We start from the raw sequence: 17,642 nt of genomic DNA, 5'->3' as shown, positions 1-17,642 counted from the left end.
GAGATACGCCTATACATAACATTGAGACCAAAAGAGTTAGAGTAAACAATGATAGCACCATATTTTTGTGGCACTGCCGCTTGGGTCATATTGGTGTAAAGCGCATGAAGAAACTCCATGCTGATGGACTTTTGGAGTCACTTGACTTTGATTCACTTGACACGTGCGAACCATGCCTCATGGGCAAGATGACTAAGACTCCGTTCTCCGGAACAATGGAGCGTGCACGTGACTTATTGGAAATCATACATACCGATGTGTGTGGTCCAACGAGCGTGGAGGCACGCGGCGGATATCGTTATTTTCTCACCTTCACTGACGATCTAAGTAGATATGGTTATGTCTACTTGATGAAGCACAAGTCTGAAACATTTGAAAAGTTCAAGCAATTTCAGAGTGAAGTGGAAAATCATCGTAACAAGAAGATCAAGTTCCTACGGTCTGATCGTGGGGGTGAGTATCTGAGTTTCGAGTTTGGTACTCACTTAAAACAATGTGGAATTGTTTCGCAGTTAACACCGCCTGGAACACCACAGCGTAATGGTGTGTCCGAACGTCGTAATCGTACTTTATTAGAAATGGTGCGATCCATGATGTCTCTTACTGATTTGCCGTTATCGTTTTGGGGTTATGCATTAGAAACAGCTGCATTCACTTTAAATAGGGCACCATCGAAATCCGTTGAGACGACACCATACGAACTGTGGTGTGGCAAAAGGCCAAAGTTGTCGTTTCTTAAAGTTTGGGGATGTGATGCTTATGTCAAAAAGCTTCAGCCTGAAAAGCTGGAACCCAAAGCGGAAAAATGCGTCTTCATAGGTTACCCAAAAGAGACAGTTGGGTACACCTTCTATCTCAAATCCGAGGGCAAAGTGTTTGTTGCTAAGAACGGAACTTTTCTCGAGAAGGAGTTTCTCTCGAGAGAATTGAGTGGGAGGAAGATAGAACTTGACGAGGTTGTCGAACCTATTATCCCTCTGGATGGTGGCGCAGGGCAAGGGGAAACCTCTGTCATTGCGACGCCGGTTGAGGAGGAAGTTAATGATGATGATCATGAAACTTCAGTTCAAGTTTCTGTTGAACCACGCAGGTCGACGAGATCACGCGCTGCTCCAGAGTGGTACTGTAATCCTGTCTTATCAATCATGTTGTTAGACAACAATGAACCTGCAAATTATGAAGAAGCAATGGTGGGCCCAGATTCCAACAAATGGCTAGAAGCCATGAAATCCGAGATAGGATCCATGTATGAGAACAAAGTGTGGACTTTGGAGATACTACCTGAGGGCCGCAAGGCTATTTAGAACAAATGGATCTTTAAGAAGAAGACGGACGCTGACGGTAATGTGACCGTTTATAAAGCTCGACTTGTGGCAAAGGGTTTTTCACAAGTTCCAGGAATTGACTACGATGAGACTTTCTCTCCCGTAGCGATGCTTAAGTCCGTCAGAATCATGTTAGCAATAGCTGCATTTTTCGATTATGAAATATGGCAGATGGATGTCAAAACGGCGTTCCTTAACGGTTTCCTTAAGGAAGAGTTGTATATGATGCAACCCGAAGGTTTTGCCGATCCTAAAAATGCTGACAAAGTGTGCAAACTCCAGCGATCCATTTATGGACTGGTGCAAGCATCTCGGAGTTGGAACAAGCGCTTTGATGAGGTGATCAAAGCATTTGGGTTTATACAAGTGGTTGGAGAATCTTGTATTTACAAGAAAGTGAGTGGGAGCTCTGTGGCGTTTCTAATATTATATGTAGATGACATATTACTGATTGGAAACAACGTAGAGTTTTTGGAGAGCATAAAAGGTTACTTGAATAAAAGTTTCTCTATGAAGGACCTAGGAGAAGCTGCTTACATTCTAGGCATTAAGATCTATAGGGATAGATCAAAACGCCTGATAGGGCTTTCACAAAGCACATACCTTGATAAAGTTTTGAAGAGGTTCAAAATGGAACAGTCCAAGAAAGGGTTCTTGCCAGTGTTACAAGGTACGAGATTGAGTAAGACTCAGTGCCCAGCAACTGATGAAGATAGAGAGCATATGCGCTCCGTCCCCTATGCTTCAGCCATAGGCTCTATCATGTATGCAATGATGTGCACTAGACCGGATGTTAGCCTGGCCATAAGTATGGCAGGTAGGTTCCAGAGTAATCCAGGAGTGGATCACTGGACAGCGGTCAAGAATATCCTGAAGTACCTGAAAAGGACTAAGGAGATGTTTCTCGTGTATGGAGGTGACGAAGAGCTCGCCGTAAAAGGTTACGTCGATGCAAGCTTTGACACAGATCCGGACGACTCTAAGTCGCAAACCGGATACGTATTTATTCTTAATGGGGGTGCAGTAAGCTGGTGCAGTTCCAAGCAAAGCGTCGTAGCAGATTCTACATGTGAAGCGGAGTACATGGCTGCCTCGGAGGCGGCTAAGGAGGGTGTCTGGATGAAGCAGTTCATGACGGATCTTGGAGTGGTGCCAAGTGCACTGGATCCAATAACCTTGTTCTGTGACAACACTGGTGCCATTGCCTTAGCAAAGGAACCAAGGTTTCACAAGAAGACCAGACACATCAAACGACGCTTCAACCTCATCCGCGACTACGTCGAGGAGGAGGACGTAAATATATGCAAAGTGCACACGGATCTGAATGTAGCAGACCCGCTGACTAAGCCTCTTCCACGGCCAAAACATGATCGACACCAGAACTGTATGGGTGTTAGATTTATTACAATGTAATTCACATGGTGATGTGAGGGCTAGATTATTGACTCTAGTGCAAGTGGGAGACTGTTGGAATTATGCCCTAGAGGCAATAATAAATGTATAGTTATTATTATAATTCCTGTATCAAGATAATAGTTTATTATCCATGCTATAATTGTATTGAATGAAGGCTTATTTACATGTGTGGATACATAGACAAAACACCGTCCCTAGCATGCCTCTAGTTGGCTAGCCAGTTGATCGATGATAGTCAGTGTCTTCTGATTATGAACAAGGTGTTGTTGCTTGATAACTGGATCACGTCATTAGGAGAATCACGTGATGGACTAGACCCAAACTAATAGACGTAGCATGTTGATCGTGTCATTTTGTTGCTACTGTTTTCTGCGTGTCAAGTATTTATTCCTATGACCATGAGATCATATAACTCACTGACACCGGAGGAATGCTTTGTGTGTATCAAACGTCGCAACGTAACTGGGTGACTATAAAGATGCTCTACAGGTATCTCCGAAGGTGTTAGTTGAGTTAGTATGGATCAAGACTGGGATTTGTCACTCCGTGTGACGGAGAGGTATCTCGGGGCCCACTCGGTAATACAACATCACACACAAGCCTTGCAAGCAATGTAACTTAGTGTAAGTTGCGGGATCTTGTATTACAGAACGAGTAAAGAGACTTGCCGGTAAACGAGATTGAAATAGGTATGCGGATACCGACGATCGAATCTCGGGCAAGTAACATACCGAAGGACAAAGGGAATGACATACGGGATTGTACGAATCCTTGGCACTGAGGTTCAAACGATAAGATCTTCGTAGAATATGTAGGATCCAATATGGGCATCCAGGTCCCGCTATTGGATATTGACCGAGGAGTCTCTCGGGTCATGTCTACATAGTTCTCGAACCCGCAGGGTCTGCACACTTAAGGTTCGACGTTGTTTTATGCGTATTTGAGTTATATGGTTGGTTACCGAATGTTGTTCGGAGTCCCGGATGAGATCACGGACGTCACGAGGGTTTCCGGAATGGTCCGGAAACGAAGATTGACATATAGGATGACCTCATTTGATTACCGGAAGGTTTTCGGAGTTACCGGGAATGTACCGGGAATGACGAATGGGTTCCGGGGGTTCACCGGAGGGGGGCAACCCACTCCGAGGAAGCCCATAGGTATTTGGGGGGGGGTCACACCAGCCCTTAGTGGGCTGGTGGGACAGCCCACCAAATCCTATGCGCCAAGGAAGAAAAGAATCAAAGAAAGAAAAAAAAAGGAGGGGAAGTGGGAAAGGGGAAGGACTCCCTCCCACCAAACCAAGTAGGACTCGGTTTGGGGGGGGGGGAGAGTCCTCCCCCCTGGCTCGGCCGACCCCTTGGGGTTCCCTTGGACCCCAAGGCAAGGTCCCCCTCCCTCCTCCTATATATATGGGGCTTTTAGGGCAGATTTGAGACGACTTTCTCACGGCTGCCCGACCACATACCTCCACTGTTTTTCCTCTAGATCGTGTTTCTGCGGAGCTCGGGCGGAGCCCTGCTGAGACAAGATCATCACCAACCTCCGGAGCGCCGTCACGCTGCCGGAGAACTCTTCTACCTCTCCGTCTCTCTTGCTGGATCAAGAAGGCCGAGATCATCGTCGAGCTGTACGTGTGCTGAACGCGGAGGTGCCGTCCGTTCGGTACTAGATCGTGGGACTGATCGCGGGATTGTTCGCGGGGCGGATCGAGGGACGTGAGGACGTTCCACTACATCAACCGCGATCTCTAATCGCTTCTGCTGTACGATCTACAAGGGTACGTAGATCACTCATCCCCTCTCGTAGATGGACATCACCATGATAGGTCTTCGTGCGCGTAGGAAAATTTTTGTTTCCCATGCGACGTTCCCAACAGGGCCTAGGCCTACATGTGGGCTTCCCAAGTCGTTAGGGCGCGCCTAGGTCTGCGCCCTGTTGGCTTGGGAGCCACAGGTGGCCCCCCTCTTGCACTTCTTCGCACCATAAGTTCATATATATTCCACCAAAATCCTCGTGAAGTTTTAGGTCATTTGGAGTCCAAAGAATTTTCAGTCTTTTCTTGGTTTTCAAGTCCAGAATTCTAGTTTTCGACAATTTTCCTCTTTATGATGTACATTGTATCATAAAGAGAAATAATGACCAAGAATAACATAATTATATATAAGAAATGATGATGCAAAATGGTCATATCATAAGGCGGCAAGACCAACACAATAAAAAGTACTGTAATGCCCTAGAGTGTAACTTGCCTTATTTGGAACCTTCATGTATGTGGGTCCATCATGTCATTGATATGAGAGTTATATTTCATGTGCATGTCTTGTTTCCCTTGCATACATGCATCCATATCATTCCACGCCTCTTGTGTTTGTTGTTATTGTGAATCCATGTATGTGGTGTGACATGTGATGATGATATGTGATGTGATGAGTGGTGCATTTGAAAGTGGGGTGCAAGTATGTTAGTTTCAAATAGGTTTCAAACCCCCCTCTCCATTTTTCTCAAAGCTCAAGTTTCACCTGCTCCATCCCTGATTCAAAAATGTTCATAATTTAGAGTGAATTGGGGTGGATGTGATGCTAGGTTTAAAGTGTTTTGAAACTTTGTTTGAGTGGGGTAAATATTCACAAAACAGGTTATTCAAATTTTGTTTTGTAAATATTTAAATGCTTCAAAAAAATTCCTTTTCATTTTATTTAAATAGGTCATAATTCCCTTATGACCAGGGGCATTTTTGTTTTATTTTTAGCATCAACAGTGTTGCATGTGTATTTATTTTTGTCTCTAATTTGTTATAATAGAAAAACCCCAATGGGTTTTTCCTTCTCTATCTGGCGCAAGCGAAGCCCAACTCCTTCCCCCGCTGGCCCAACTAACCCCCCTCCTCGCGCGCAGCCCACTCTTTCCCTCTCCTGTAGATGCCGTCTCCCTCCTCTCGCCCTTTTCGTCAGTTTCGTCAGAGAGCAGGAGACACAGAGCGACGCCGTCGCTCACGGACGTCGAGGCGACCTCTCTCTCGCCCCTATTTAATTCCTTGGCGTCCGGGCCTCTAGGGTTCCTCCCTAGCCGCCGCCACTCCTTTTCCCTTCTTACTCCTCGCTCTCCCTCGTCGACAGCAGGTAAGCGTGCCCCTCCTCCGCCATGGCCGAACCTTGAGGAGCTCCACGCCGTCGTTGTCGTGCCCCTGCTTCCTATCCAAGCCTTCAACGAGCACGCGGGACCTCAAGGGAGCCCGTTCCCGCAGCCAATCGACCCCGATCTACCCTGCTACCCCTACATCGACGACGGCCTTCTTCCGCTCCGACGACCGCCCCTGCTTCCCCTTCTTCCACGACTTCTCCTGTTTCCTCTCCGACAGGCGCGCCTTCCTCGTCCAGTGGGTGAGCAGAGCAACCTTCCCCCTTCCCCTGTCGGTAGATTGCGTGTAGGATCTGTAGTATCGCCGCCACGCATCCCTCTGTCGTCGGCGCCGCCGTGCACGTTGATGCAGTAGCTGTAGGCCACCACTCGTCGTGTTTGGTAGTGAAATGGAACCGAGGATGTTCCCTGTTCCTCCCAGCGATGAGCCCGTGCTCGATTTGTAGTAGATCGCCGGCGGTGTGCCTCCCCTGTTCCGGCCACCGTCGGGTTGGGATATAACCATAGGGGGATGCTCAAAAGAGCAGAGTTCCCCTCTCTGTTAACTTCCTCACGACTAGCAGAGTGGTAGGTGGTGTTTTGCGCTGTAGTTGGTCTTGGGTTCGAAACCCATTGACGCCCTTTTTGTTTTGTTGATTTGTGAGGCACAGTAGCAGCAGGGGATAGCATATCCTGTATAACCCCTCTGTTCTGTTGAGCAAAGGCTACTAGCCCAGTGGTGCTAGTGCTGGTGGTGTACCAGGGGCACCCGAGTTCGATTCCCCCAAGCCCCCTTTTATTTTTCTTGTTGTTTTCTTTTGTTGTTTTGTTTTGATTGCTAGTTTAGTTGATGTAGCTTGCTTGGGCATCTCTGTATTTGCCTAAGGACCTAAACCAGTAGTTTTCCACCTTGTGCTAGTTAGTGAGCATGTGTAGGTAGTTTATGATGCTTGTGTATGTGTGTGGTGCAATTTATATGTGTGTGTGCAAGCTTCCATGTGTATGTGGGCTTGTGTGGTGCAATCACCCAAGAGTTTGTGTAGTTGATGTATGAGGTGTGTGCTTGTGTGGTGCAAGCACCCATGGGCTTGTGTGTGTGTAGGTGATCATGTGGTGCAACTTACATGTGGTGTGTGCATGTGTGTGTGTGTGTGTGACACCCACAAGCCAAGGCATGGTTTGCCTTAGTGAGCACTTGGTGCAAGCATGTATCTGTGTGTGTTAGTGATAGTTGATGTGAGTGTAAGTAAGTGTGTGTGTTTTAAAACAGCATGTGTAGGTGCATAGTTGATGTTTTTATCTATGTATCTACACATGTATCTATGTTTTCATTCAATGCAATTATGACATGGATAATAAACGATTATCTTTAAACAGGAAATATAATAATAACTATTTATCATTGCCTCTAGGGCATATTTCCAACAATCTGAGGCTTATCCTCGCTGCTGGCCAAAAGAATTATGTCCTTGATGCTGCGCTAGGAGATGCACCTTCCACCACGGCTGACCAAGATGTTTCGAACGCTTGGCAACCACGTAAGGATGACTACTCACTAGTTCAATGTGCAATCTTGTATGGCCTAGAACCGAGCCTTCAAAGACGTTTTGAACGTCATGGAGCATATGAGATGTTCTAGGAGTTAAAGTTCATCTTTGAGAAGAACGCCTGGATCGAGAGGTATGAGACCTCCAATAAATTCTATGCTTGCAAGATGGAGGAGAATTCGTGTGTCAGTGAACATGTGCTCAGAATGTCTGGGTACTCAAACTGTCTAGCTGAGCTAGGGATTGAACTCCCGCAAGAAGTTATCACTGACAGAATTCTTCAGTCACCGACGCCTAGCTATAAAGGCTTCGTGTTGAACTATAACATGCAAGGGATGAATAAGTCACTCGGTGAGCTGTTTGCGATGCTGAAAGTCGCAGATTCGGAAATCCGGAAAGAACATCAAGTGTTGATGGTCAATAAGACCACTGGTTTCAAAAAAAAATGGTAAAGGCAAGAAGGGTAACTCCAAGAAGAGCGACAAAACTGTTGCCCCTTGATAACCCACAAGTATAGGGGATCGCAACAGTTTTCGAGGGTAGAGTATTCAACCCAAATTTATTGATTCGACTCAAGGGGAAGTGAAAGAATATTCTCAAGTATTAGCAGCTGAGTTGTCAATTCAACCACACGTGAAAGATTTATTATCTGTAGCAAAGTATCAATAGCAAAGTGGTATGATAGCAGGAGTAGCAACGGTAACCAGTAGCAGCAAAGTAACAGTAGTAGCAACAGAGTAACAGCAGCAGCGATGACAACATTAGCGACAAAGTAACGTAGCAAGGACCAGTAGGAAAAACTCGTAGGCATTGTATCGGTGATGGATGATTACGCCGGATGTTATTCATCATGCAACTGTTATAACACGGAGATATATGTAACTAGCTCCAGTTGTCAATCTAATGTAGGCATGTATTTCGTATGTAGTCATACGTGCTTAGGGAAAAGAACTTGCATGACATCTATTGTCCATCCCTCCCGTGGCAGCGGGGTCCTAATGGAAACTACGGGATATTAAGGTTCTCCTTTTAATAAAGAACCGGACCAACACATTAACACTTGGTGAATACATGAACTCCTCATACTATGGTCATCTCCGGGAGTGGTTCCGGCTATTGTCACTGCGGGGTTGCCGGGTCATAACACATAGTAGGTGAGTACAACTTGCAAGATAGGATCTAAAACAAACATATATTGGCGACAACATAATAGGTTCCGATCTGAAATCATGGCACTCGGGCCCTAGTGACAAGAATTAAGCATGGCAAAGTAGTAGCAACATCAATCTCAAAACATAGTGGATACTAGGGATCAATCCCCGTCAAAACTAACTCGATTACATGATAGATCTCATCCAACCCATCACTGTCCTGCAAGCCTACGATGAGATTGCTCATGAACGGTGAAGAGCATCATGGAATTGGCGATGAAGGAAGGTTGATGATGACGATGACGACGATCTCCCCTCTCCGGAGCCCAGAACAGACTCCAGATCTGCCCTCCAGAGGAAGAACAGGAGGTGGCGGCGGCTCCGTATCATAAAACGTGATGAACTCTTCTCCTTGATTTTTTTCGGACGAAAGAGGATATATAGAGCTGGAAATGGGGGCGGCGGAGCTCCGAGGGGCTCACAAGCCTGCCAGGCCCGGCTATGGGGGCCGGGCCTCGTGGGCTTGTGAGCTCCTAGCTCCGTCCCTCCAGTTGAATCTTGCGCCAATATTTTTTATATATTCCACAAAAAATCCTCGTAGATTTCCACGTCATTCCAAGAACTTTTATTTTTGCGCAAAAACAACACCATGGCAATTCTGTTGAAAACAGCGTCAGTCCGGGTTAGTTCCATTCAAATCATGCAAATTAGAGTCCAAAACAAGGGCAAAAGAGTTCGGAAAAGTAGATACGACCGAGACGTATCAACTCCCCCAAGCTTAAAGCCTTGCTTGTCCTCGAGCAATTCAGATGAAAAACTGAAAGAGACAAAAGAAAAACTTTGACGAACTCTGTTTGATCTTGTTGTTGCAATTATGCCTAACTCATATCCAGAATTTCGGCAAGATCATAAGCAAGCCACAAAAGCAAATGATATCTAGGTCTCACCGTAAAATCATATCAATGGCATAATCAACTAGCAAGCAAATAATAATAAGTCTCAAACGTCAACACTTCAATCAAAACAATCATGAAGTAGTATGAACAGATGGTATCTCGCTAGCTCTTTCTGAGACCGCAAAACATGAATGCAGAGCACCTTCAAAGACCAAGGGTTGACTAAAAATTGCAATTCATGGAAAAGAAGATCCAGTCACAGTCATACTCAACACAGTTAAAAGCAAAGCATAAAAATGATAGAGGTGCTCTCTAATTGGTGCTTTTTCAAGAGGAGGATGACTCAACAGGAACATAAATATACAGGCCCTTCGTAGAGGGAAGCATTGATTTGCAGAGGTGCCACAGCTCAAGCTTTAAAAATAGAGATAATAATTTTGGGTGGCATGCTCTCATTGTCAACACAATGACTAGGAGTTCTCACCATCTTCCACGCTACACACGCTAGACGCGGTTCCCAAACAGAAAAGTAAAGTTTTGACTCCCCCACCACCAATCAATCACACTCCACGGCTAGCCGAATCCTCGGGTACCGTCCATACCAACATCAATCCAGGGGAGTTTTGCTTGCAATAATATTTTCGATTTGAGCATGGAACTGGGAATTCCAATTACCGGCCCCTTTCTCATGAATGATAGTGAATAAACACATATCGAGGATAACACGCCTAGCATGGAAGATACTGATAGCCCCCTATCACCACATGAGCGGTTCGGGCATGCAAAACAGATTATTTCTTGAAGGTTTAGAGAGTGGCACATGCAAATTTACTTGGAACGGCAGGTAGATACCGCATATAGGTAGGTATAGTGGACTCATATGAAACAACTTTGGGTTTATGGAAGTGATGCACAAGCAGTATTCCCGCTTAGTACAAGTGAAGGCTAGCAAAAGACTGGGAAGCGACCAACTAGAGAGCGACAACAGTCATCAAAATGCATTGAGATTAACTAACATTGAGTGCAAGCATGAGTAGGACATAAATCACCATGAACATGAATATCATAGAGGCTATGTTGATTTTGTTTCAACTACATGCGGAAACATGCGCCAAGTCAAGCCACCTGAAACATTCAAAGGAGGATACCATCCTATCATACTACATCATAGTCATCTCAAAATTCATGTGGGCAACCAAGACAAACCATTATAAGCTCATAGCTAATTAAGCATGGCATCAACAACTATGATCTCTAAGTTGTCAATGCAAACATGTTTCTCTCACAACAAAGCTGAACTAGGAACAGTGAGCTAGTCATATTTACAAAAACAAAATAGATCGAGTTCATACCAGCTTTTCCAGGCTGTGTCACTTCATTGTATATCGTCATTATTGCCTTTCACTTGCACGACCGAATGATGTGAACAATAATAAGAGTGCTCGTGCATTGGACTAAGCTGGAATCTGCACGCAAACCCAAAGGAGAAGACAAAGTAATATGGCTCTTTAACACATAAGAAGATATGCATGCGAGAGCTACTAAACATTGTAATCATGATCTTCTACCTTGACCCAAAGAAAAATAAAACTATTTACACGAGAAAGCTCCCAACAAGCAAAAGAAGAACAAGAAAATATTTTTGGGTTTTTTTCAAACTAGACAGACACACGAAAAGAGAACGAGAAAAATAAATAAAATAGCATGGATGATACAGTGGCAAAGTGTGAACACCGACGAACAAAGTGAAAGCATAAGCAAGAATGTAAAGTCGGTGAGAAACACGTACTCCCACAAGCTTAGGCTTTTGGCCTAAGTTGGTATACTCCCAAGGAGGGAAATAACCAGCTCAGGGGTACTCCGGAGTGGACTGAGGATGCCACTGATGTGTCAGCTCCTCTGGCTCCCATTGGTAAACCGGCGTCTAGTACTCCACTGGTGGCTCTGGCACGGGCACCTGTGGTTGGGCTAAACCCCAATATGCGTAGATGTCCGAGGGCATGATAATGTACCTGCCTGCATGAAGATTGAACAAAGAAGGAGCAGGAAAAGTAATGGTCTCACGAGTACCCTGACTAAATACCAGGTTATAAACCATCCTTCTATTTATATCTCTATCAAGAAAGTCATGGCGAACCTTGCTATCATAATCTAGATATTTCTCAGGAAGAAGAATCTCTTCTTCCTCGTCCAGTCTAATAGGTATCTCAAAGTGTCTAGCAAGACGAGTAGCATAGATACCTCCATAGACAACGCCTTTAGAACGGTTAGTGTTCAACCGTTGAGCTACTATAGCGCCCAAGCTATAAGTTTTATCATTATAAAGGGCTTCGCGCAAGACCGCAAGATCTGGGGAGCTAAGGGACCCAGCTTTCCCACGGCCAATCAAACATTTTCCCACGAATAGTGAGAAGTACCTAAGCACGGAAAAATGAATGCTAGCAGCTCTAGCGCAAGACACTCCTCTCTCCTCTCCTACAACAATTGTATCGATAAAAGCCTCCAAGTCCCGTGGACGAGGTTCATGAATATCCCCAACGTAAGGTAATTTGAAAACATTGCAAAAATCCTGGAGTGACATGCGCTGGGGGATATCATAAAGTTTGAACTCAACCATAGGACGATTCTTCCTCGGATAGAACTTAAAGCTTTGTACGAAGATATTAGTGAGGAGGAGGTATTGCGGACACTTATCTTCAACGAAGGCGGTAAGGCCTGCGTTCTCCACCAAGTAATAAAAGTCCTCATAGACTCCGGCGGCGCGTAAGAACACATCGCTTGGCCACTCGCACGCTCGAACTTCTGCAACTCGAGGGACCGGATACTTGGGTTTCTTCTCACTTCCATCATCCTTGGGGTCACGGCTTGAAGAGCCTCTTAAGAACCTCCTCATCTTTTCCCTTTTCTATCTCTGAAATTTTCTGAAATTTTTAGTGATTCTAAGGAAAAGTGAATAAGGCTAAACTAAACTCGTAGCAACTACTCCCACAAGTTCCTAGAGGCCATATTACGCATCAAAACTACTTGGGACCAGCTAGAATTAGCATGCAAAGCTCAAGAACATAGTCACCAATGCAGAAAAAATACGCGAAGTATAAGGCACTAGAGCAAAAACTAATTGGGCAATGGAGGAGTCACTTACCAAGGAGTAATTTTCCCAAAACAGTTCGGACAATGGTCCTTTGAGCAAGGAGATCGAAAATCCCACCAAGAGGAGCAAGAACACGGGTTTGAGCTGCGAAATGAATTTTTCTGGAGGAAGGAGAAATGGTGAGAGCTAGAATGAGTGGAGGGGGTGCATGTGGGACCCACAAGCCTGCCAGGCCCGGCCAGGGGGGGTGGCCGGGCCTCCTGGGCTTGTGACCCACTGGCGCATCCCCCAGACTTGCTCTTCATCTTAGTATTTTTCAAAAATTCCAGAAAAAATCATACTTGATTTTCAGGACGTTCGGAGAACTTTTATTTTCGGGGTACTTTTTCTACGGGACGCTAAGACAGAAAACAGGGAAAACTAAACTAAACCTATCATTTTTCTTCTAAGCAACCGAAGGTGAAAGCTTGGAACATAGGTTTGTGACTCCTCGATTCATCCATCTCATGGTCATCGAAAGAAATCCGTCAATGAGGTTGATCAAGTCTCCTTGACAAACTTTCTCGAATCACAGAAGACGGAGAATTTTAGAATAGTCACTAGGTTACCTCAATGGGGATGTGTATCTCCCCAACAAGCAAATCATACTTCATCTTGACAGGAGGAATAGGGCATTCAAAGCTCCCAATAAGAATCGATGAATTTTTTACGATAGCATTGATGCAGTGTACTCGATATTGTTTTTTCGGAAAGTGCACCGTATGCTCATTACCATTGACATGGAAAGTGACACTACCTTTGTTGCAATCTTTAACAGCCCCTGCCGTGTTAAGAAAGGGTCTTCCAAGGATAACCGCCATGGCATCGTCCTTGGGAATATCCAGGATAACAAAGTCCATTAAGATAGTAACGTTAGCAACCACAACAGGCACATCCTCACAAATGCCGATAGGAAAAGCAGTTGATTTGTCGGCCATTTGCATAGAGATTTCAGTGGTTGTCGACTTATCCAGTTCAAGTCTACGATAAAGAGAGAGAGGCATAACACTAACACCGGCTCCAAGGTCGCATAAAGCAGTTCTAACGTAGTTGCCTTTAATGGAGCAAGGTATAGTGGGCACATCGGGATCACCTAGTTTCTTAGGAGTTCCACCCTTGAAGGTATAGTTAGCAAGCATGGTGGAAATCTCAACCTAAGGTATGCTCCTCTTATTAGTCACAATATCTTTCATGTACTTAGCATACGGAGACATTTTGAGTATATTTGTCAAACATATTTGCAGGAAGACAGGTCTAATCATTTTAACGAAGCACTCAAAATCCTCATCATCCTTTTTCTTGGATGGTTTGGGAGGAAACGACATGGGTTTCTAAACCCATGGTTCCCTTTCTTTACCATGCTTCCTAGCAGTGAAGTCATTCTTATCGTATCTCCTAGCCTTAGGCTGTGGGTTATCAAGATCAGGTTCAATCTCCACATCCTTATCATTGCTAGGTTGAGCATCAACATGAACATCACTATCGATATTATCATTAGGCTCATGTTCATCACCAGATTGTGTTTCAGCATCAGAGACAGAGACATCGTTTGGACTCTCAGGTATAGCAGCAACAGGGTTGCTAGCGTGCAGGTCCCTATCATCTTTCTTCTTCTTTCTAGGATGACTAGGTGCATCAGTGCTAACTCGTTGAGAATCTTGTTCAATTCTCTTTGGATGACCCTGAGGATACAAAGGTTCCTGGGTCATTCTACCGCCTCTATTGACGACTCTGACAGAATTGTCATTCAACTCATTAAGCAAGTCATTCTGAGCTTTAAGTACTTGTTCTACCTGAGTAGTAACCATAGAGGCATGTTTACTCACAAGCTTAAGATCATTGACGTTTCTGTCTACACAAGCACTTAAATGACTAAGCATACGAGCATTCTGTTCCAATTGTCTGCTAACATAATCATTGAAACTCTGTTGTTTGGCAACAAAGTTATCAAATTCATCCACGCATAGGCTAGCAGGTTTATCAAAAGGAATATCACTCTCATCAAACCTACGCACAGAATTTACTTCTACTACCTGTATCGGGTTATCGAGACCATGGATCTCTTTGATAGGTGGTAGATTTTTGACATCTTTAGATTTAATGCCTTTCTCTCGCATAGATTTCTTAGCTTCTTGCATATCTTCATGACTGAGGAATAGAATACCTCTTTTCTTCGGAGTTGTCTTAGGAGGTGGTTCGGGAATGGTCCAAGCATTCTCATTGCACAAGATATTATTCAATAGGATCTCAGCTTGTTCTACAGTCCATTCCCTAAAAACACAACCGACACAACTATCTAGGTGGTCTTTAGAAGCATCGGTAAGTCCATTATAGAAGATATCAAGTATTTCATTCTTCTCAAGAGGGTGATCAGGCAAAGCATTCAGTAGCTCGACGAGCCTCCCCAAGCTTGTGGGAGTCTCTCTTCTTCAGCTTGAGCAAAGTTGTATATTTCGTGCAAGGCAGCTTGCTTCTTATGGGAAGTGAAATAATTTTCAGAGAAGTAGTAGACCATATCCTGGGGGCTACGCACACAACCAGGAGCAAGAGAAGTGAACCAAGTCTTAGCATCATCCTTTAGCGAGAAAGGAAATAGCTTGAGGATATAGTAGTGGCGGATCTTTTCCTCACTAGTGAATAGGGTGGCTATATCGTGAAGTTTGGTAAGATGGGCTACAACCGTTTCAGACTCATAACCGTGAAAAGGATCAGATTCTACTAGAGTGATTAACTCGGGGGTCGACAGAGAATTCATAATCCTTATCGGCCACAAAGATAGGCGAAGTAGCAAACTTCGGGTCATATTTCATCCTAGCGTTCAAAGATTTTTCTTTCCACTTGAGCAGTAGTTTCTCAACATCATATCTATCCTTACACGCAAGAAAATCCTCAGCTATCTCTCCCTCCATAACATAACACTCATGCGTATCAGGCAATTCATATCTAGGAGAGCTAGTTCTAGCAGGCAAAATAGCAGGTTCTACTTCGATAGTATCAGCAGTTTCAGAAGTATCATCACATCTAGCAGCAACTCTAGCAATTTGTGCATCAATGAATGCACCTAGTGGCAAAGCATTATCAAGCATACCATCATCATAAGCATCATGGGCAGCAGAAGTAGCATCATCAAGCATAGGCGACATATCAAGATTTCTAGCAGGAGGTGATGTCGCAAACTTACTCATAACTGAAGGTGAATCAAGTGCAGAGCTAGATGGCATTTCCTTACCTGTCCTCGTAGTGGAGGGCAAGACTTTAGTTCTTGGATCTATCGGATTCCTCATAGTGACCAGCAGACGTAAATCCCAAGTGACTCAGAGAATATAGCTCTGCTTCCCCGGCAACGGCGCCAGAAAAAGGTCTTGATAACCCACAAGCATAGGGGATCGCAACAGTTTTTGAGGGTAGAGTGTTCAACACAAATTTATTGATTCGACTCAAGGGGAAGCAAAAGAATATTCTCAAGTATTAGCAGCTGAATTGTCAATTCAACCACACCTGAAAGATTTAGTATCTGCAACAAAGTATCAGTAGCAAAGTGGCATGATAGCAGCAGTAGCAACGGTAACCAGTAGCAGCAAAGTAACAACAATAGCAACAAAGTAACAGCAGCAGCGATGACATCATTAGCGGCAAAGTAACGTAGCAAGGACCAGTAGGAAAAACTCATAGGCATTGTATCAGTGATGGATGATTAAGCCGGATGCTATTCATCATGCAACAGTTATAACACAGAGATATATGTAACTAGCTCGAGTTTGTCAATCTAATGTAGGCATGTATTTCGTATGTAGTCATACGTGCTTAGGGAAAAGAACTTGCATGACATTTATTGTCCATCCCTCCCATGGCAGCGGGGTCCTAATGGAAACTATGGGATATTAAGGTTCTCCTTTTAATAAAGAACCGGACCAACACATTAACACTTGGTAAATACATGAACTCCTCATACTATGGTCATCTCCGGGAGTGGTTCCGGCTATTGTCACTCCGGGGTTGTCGGGTCATAACACATAGTAGGTGACTACAACTTGCAAGATAGGATCTAAAACACACACATATATATGTTGTCACCAATATATGTGTGTTTTAGATCCTATCTTGCAAGTTGTAGTCACCAACTATGTGTTATGACCCGGCAACCCCGGAGTGACAATAGCCGGAACCACTCACGTAGATGACCATAGTATGAGGAGTTCATGTACTCACCGCGTGTTAATGCGTTGGTCCGGTTCTTTATTAAAAGGAGAACCTGAATATCCCGTAGTTTCCATTAGGACCCCGCTGCCACGGGAGGGATGGACAATAGATGTCATGCAAGTTCTTTTCCCTAAGCACGTATGACTACATACGGAATACATGCCTACATTAGATTGATGAACGGGAGCTAGTTACATATCTCTCCGTGTTATAGCTGTTACATGATGAATCACATCTGTCACACTCATCCATCACCGATCCACTGCCTACGAGTCTTTTACTTCTGGTTGTCGCTACGTTACTTTGCCTAGGCTTGTCCCTTGCTACAAGAGGGATTGGGCCACTTTGTTGCTGTCACTACTGCTGCTCATGTTGCTACTGCTGTTACTTGTTACTTTGCTGCTGCTGTTACTACTGTTCCTTGCTACTCTGTTGTTACTTGTTGGAAGACTTTGTTGGCGCTAACATCCCGTCAACAGGACCTTTTCTGGCGCCGTTGCCAGGGAAGCATAGCAATAGTCTCAAGAATTGTCTCCCGTCAACGTGCCTTTTCTGGCGCTATTGCTGGGGATTGTCAAAGCTTTTACTGGCGCCATTGATACAATAGTTAGGAATAGTCTGCCTTCTCACCAGATCGTTTCTGGCTCCGTTGTTATCATACTACCTTGCTACTGATACTTTGCTTGCAGACACTAATCTTTTAGGTGTGGTTGAATCTGACATGTTCAGCTGCTAATACTTGAGAATATCCTTTAGCTTCCCCTTGTGAGCGAATCAATAAATTTGGGTTGAATACTCTACCCTCGAAAACTGTTGCAATCCCATACGCTTGTGGGACATCAGCGCGCGGCGGATAT

The sequence above is a fragment of the Hordeum vulgare genome, chromosome 2H (assembly GCF_904849725.1).
Source record: "Hordeum vulgare subsp. vulgare chromosome 2H, MorexV3_pseudomolecules_assembly, whole genome shotgun sequence".
NCBI classification, from domain to species: Eukaryota; Viridiplantae; Streptophyta; class Magnoliopsida; order Poales; family Poaceae; genus Hordeum; species Hordeum vulgare.
This window is presented reverse-complemented; position numbering follows the sequence as displayed.